This window comes from Palaemon carinicauda, chromosome 35 (assembly GCF_036898095.1).
Source record: "Palaemon carinicauda isolate YSFRI2023 chromosome 35, ASM3689809v2, whole genome shotgun sequence".
Classification (NCBI taxonomy): domain Eukaryota; kingdom Metazoa; phylum Arthropoda; class Malacostraca; order Decapoda; family Palaemonidae; genus Palaemon; species Palaemon carinicauda.
Window position 1 is genome coordinate 40,112,985 of NC_090759.1, and position 5,000 is coordinate 40,117,984.

Below are 5,000 nucleotides of genomic sequence, written 5' to 3' on the forward strand. Positions count from 1 at the left end.
GGAACAGGTAAATCTTGGACCATCTGTTCCACTCCAGGGACATGGCGTCCACTGCTTCCGCTCTGGGGTCCTCGTATGGGGCCACGTAACGAGGAAGTTGTTTGTTGTCGCTCGTCGCGAAGAGGTTGATCTGCAGTTCCGGGACTTGGCGAGAGATGAAGGAGAATGAGTCTACGTCTAGGGACCATTCTGACTCTACCGGGGTTGTCCTTGATAGAGCATCCGCCATCACGTTGCGAAATCCTTGAAGGTGAACTGCTGAGAGGTGCCATCTTTTCTTGTCCGCAAGGCAGAAGATGGGCAGTAACACTTGGTTGAGTTGGGGCGATCTTGAGCCCTGACGGTTGAGACATCTGACCACAACGGCGCTGTCCAGAGTTAGACGGATGTAGGACGAGGGTCGTGGAGACAGCCTCTTCAGAGAAAGAAGGACCGCCATGGCCTCCAAGAAGTTGATGTGGAACGTCTAGAATAGGGGAGACCATGTTCCTTGAACTTGTCGTTGAGGGTAACGACCGACGGAGGTGGTGGTTGAAGGGAAACTGATCTCTTCAGGTTCCTTGCCTCCGACCATGGTTTTAGGAGTGAACGAAGCCTGGTTGGCAGAGGTCTCTTGAGATCTCTTCGAGCGATAGATGCGTATCTTCTCCAGACTCCCGATGCATCCTTTAGCTGTGCTCGTAGCACTGGGTCTGTCACTGAAGCGAAATGGAGGGAGACGAGCACCTGCTCCTGTTGATGTCTTGAAATCCATTTGGATTTTAGGAGTCTCTTGACAGATCCCGCTATTTCCTTCCTTTTTTTCGGAGGGATGGAAAGATGGTGTGACTGAAGGTTCCAATGGATTCCTAGCCATTGAAACTTCTGAGCTGGAGAAAGTCAAGCTTTCTTGGTGTTGATTTTGAAACCCAGATGTTCCAGGAATTGGGTCACTTTTCTTGAAGCTTGCAAGCATTCTTCTGAGGATGCAGCCCATACCAGCCAATCGTCCAGGTAAGCCATCACCTGGACGCCTTGAAGGCGTAGCTGTTGGACGATCGTTTCTGCGAGCTTTGTGAAGATCCTTGGAGCTATGTTGAGCCCGAAGGGCATGGCTCTGAAGGCGTATTGCCTTCTTTGAAGCCTGAATCCTAGGTAGGAGGAGGCCTGGCGATTCATTGGAATGTACCAGTAGGCGTCCGCCAAGTCTATTTAGACTGTGAATGCCTTTTGGGGCAGTAGGGCTCTGATCTGCTGAAGAGTTAGCATCTTGAATTTGTTGTTCACGACGATCTTGTTGAGAGGGGACAAGTCCAGAATGACTCTGAGTTTGTCGAGTCCTTCTTGCGAACACAGAACAGTCTTCCCTGGAACCTAGTGGACTTTACTCTCTTGATCACCTTCTTGTTCAAGAGTTCTTGGACGTATTCTTCCAGGACGGGGGTGGAGTGTTGGAAGAATAGATGGAAGGTTGGAGGTGGTGTTACCCAGCTCCACCCTAGTCCGTTCTTGATGATGCTGTGAGCCCAAGGATCGAAGGTCCAACGATCCTGGAAGAGGCGGAGTCTTCCTCCCACCAGAAGCATTTCATTGCTTCTGGTTTCCCGAGGGTTTGCCACCTCGGCCACCTGCTCCCCTCCCTCCTCTTCCTCTGGAAGGGCGTCGAGAGGAGTCTCTGCCGGAGCCTCTACCTTTGGGACAAAAGGTAGTTGACTGTCTTTCATAGGCAGGTGTGAAGACTGGTCACTGAGCTTCCACCGGCTGAGGGACCAGCTGAAAGGTCTGTTGGGGCTGAGCCACCAACTGGGGAGTAGAGGGTGCCGGAAACTGGCCCTTAGCCTGTCGCTGCTGAGGCCTAGACTTGTTAAACTTCTTCTTAGGTTGGGGGCCCTCATCCTGAGAAGATTTTCTCTTCCTAGACATGCCCCACTTGTTGAGAAGGTTCCTGTTCTCGGTAGCGGTTCTGTCTACGATCTCTTCCACGAGATCATCGGGGAAGAGGTGTTTCCCCCAAATGTTGGAGATCAGTTTCCGGGGTTCGTGTTTGACGGTAGCGTCCGTAAACACGAATTTCCTACAGGCTCTCCGGGCCCTGATGAAGCTGTATAAGTCTTTCGTAAGGGTGGCGAGATGGGTCTTAGCTAACACCATATACATATCTGGGGTCCGAGTGTCCCCGGCCATTGTCTCCAATTGCACTTGGAGGGAAAGGGAGGCGGCCAGTCTCTCTTTCGTATCCAGCTCCCGACGCAGAAGGTATTCGGAGAGCTTAGGGAGGTTCTCATTAAACTGCCGTCCTGCTACGTCAGCCTCCAACTTCCCTACCGAGAAAGTTAACTGGATGTCTTTCCAGTTCTTGTCGTCAGGAGGTAGGGCGAGGGAGAGGGGCCTACATTCCTCCAATGTAGGGCAAGGTTTCCCTTCCTCCACCGCCTTCAACACTGCCAGCAAGGACTTATCGGCAAAGGGAAAGACCATGATGGCAAGAAAAGATGGATGTTTCTTTCTAAGGGCCGGCACCTTAGAGTTGGTGTAGCCCTTGCTCTTAAGGTTTCCGGCCAAAAGAGATTGAGCCTTGGCGTGGTCAAAGACTATGACCTCCTTAGGCTCGGTTTCCTCCTTGGAAGCTGACTCGGACTTCAGAAGGATGTAACAGTCCGGGTACGACTCAAAGCTAGGCCAAAACTCCACCTCTTCAAGGGGGACGGCGCCTAGCTTGTCATTGACGGAGATTCGTCCACTTGTGATTGGCATGTGCTCGGCATGCCTTGAAGGGTTGGTCACTGAGCAAGGGGGAAGATCCTTGACATTGATCTTCTTGACCGACTGCTTCGACAGACGGAGAATCTCCCTCTTGAGGTCCTCTTATCCTCTTCGGAACCTCTCATCCAGGAGGGCCACTAGGGCCTGGAGACTGTCCTGGTTCTCCAGTAACGACGGAGTAGGAGTAGACGAAGTAGAGGGGATGGGTTCCGTTACGGCAACGGAAGTAACAGAGGGGGCGCGGGCGACTTCACCCTCGGAGTCCGGAGCCTCCACATGCTCCTCCTCTTCTCGACCCTCGGCCATCAGGGTCCTTTCGGTGGTGTCTGATACCTCCGACATCTGTTCCACCTCGTCAAGATGGAAGTCTTGCAGTGCGTCCGAAACATCAGGTTCGAACGTCAGCTCGATGCAGGGGATCTCGGCCTTGGGGATGACAGCATCTGCAGATGCCTTTGAGAAGAGCAAAGCTCCCATCTTCTTACTCGGGAGATAGGGCCCCATGGCGTTCTTTTGGAAACCACGCACCCATTTGCGCAATTTCTCTCGGGCAACGTCCCTGGCCTCCGCAGAGGGAGGGTCCAGAAACGCATCGTGGAGCAGGTCCTTGCAGACGGTGCAGACCTGCGGGTCCTAATACCGTTGAGTCCCCTTGGTGATGGAACAGCTGGCGTGGGTTTGGTACGCCAGGTGGCCGTAGAAGTCCGGACACCGAACGCTACAGAAGGCGCTCTCAAACCGGACAAACTCCTCCTGTAAAAGAAAGGGGGAATGAGTCTGCGGAAGTCATATACAATGACTTAAAGTAAAGACTTAAGGTAATCTTAGATTAGCATTAAAGTTATTTAACTTAATATAAGATTCCTTTTCATGTGTAAGTTTAGGATAGTAAACTGGAAAAGAAGCAGAAAAGACACATACATGTGCATCCCGCCCAGCCAATTTCCGTGATCCCACACCAAGACTAATTCTAGGGGCTCTTAAAGAGCCTAAGAGATGGAAGAGATATCCACAATGGATTAAGCACAGCTTAGGCTTCCTCTGGAGAATTAATCATGGTAAGAGGGGGAAAACTGAATTCATTCAGTTTAGGATAAAGGGGGGGGGGAAATAATCCCTCCCTATTCAGATAGGTCCCGGCAAGGGACTGCGCATGGATGCACAGAGTATGCTGGTAATATTTTTACTGCATAACTATATATCATAGTTTTTTGTCTAGGGTAAGTACTGTACCATAGATATACTGGCTATCATAATTATAGCTATACAATAGTCGCTGCCGGCACCAGGCCGGCAGGGGAGAGGTGACAGTCCACTGAAGTAATATGATTAGGCGGCGCCGGAAGCGTGGCGGAATGCCGGAAACGCACCGGGCCCCGGCGAATCTCCATCGAGGGTGGGAACCCCCTCCCTGTCATCAGTCTATGTGGCAGAGAGAATAGGAGCTTCTGGATGATGGCAGATCGCCAGCATGTCGGCAAGCGACCGGCGAAGGTATTACAGCACTGGCGTCAATCAATGAGACAGAGTGGATACTAGGGTACCCTGACAGCTATTGCCGGCAGGGTAGCAGCAGTGGACCGGCACTGATAGGTAGAGAGAAAGGGTAGGGGAAGAGGGAGGGAAGGGTAGTTCGTTACCCCGACCTCGTCTTCCTCCTGAAGGAGTGTTCAAATGAAAGAGAGAGGGGCAATCTTTCATCCAGCCGCAACAGAGCCGGCAGTCGGCAGGAATTGCGGGTGGCGGCCAAAGAGAGGACTGAAGAAAACTCTAAGATAGGGAGGTCCCACGCCAGCAGACCGATTCACTTAGGCTATCCCACAGTTCAACTATATGCGGGAAGCGTAGCAGCTCGGACTAACCCATGAAGGGACCAAGACGAACCAACAACCCGCCGGCACACGGAGTTGTAGGACGGCGGACAGGGGTGTGATGGCTAGGCCAACACAAAAGGACAGAGGGGGGGAGGAGCGAGGGTCCTGAGGGGGAGCGTGGGGGGAAGGCGTAGCCTTCACCCACGCTCCATGGGGGGGGGGTTTTCCTGTTCCAGAACCAGCCCTATCCCAGGTGTAGGAGACTTCATTCTTCAGCCTAGGGTAGGTTAGTTCAGAGAAGGTACAGCACTAGTGTACTGTCCTAAACTATAAAGAAACAGAATCCCCTGGCCTGCCTAACCTAGGTTAAGGAAGCGAGTCCCGAACCAGGGAAGGCAGGTGTAGGACAAATCGCTAGGCCACAGGGAGGAAAGGGTCGAAACT

At 52.4% G+C, this 5,000-nt stretch overlaps 1 protein-coding gene across 1 annotated transcript in view; it reads right to left on the minus strand.

Moving 5' to 3' along the window:
* LOC137627243 (SH3 domain-binding protein 5-like) overlaps positions 1 to 5,000 on the minus strand; it is a 244,119-nt gene that overhangs the window by 46,450 nt on the left and 192,669 nt on the right. The window lies entirely within an intron of this gene.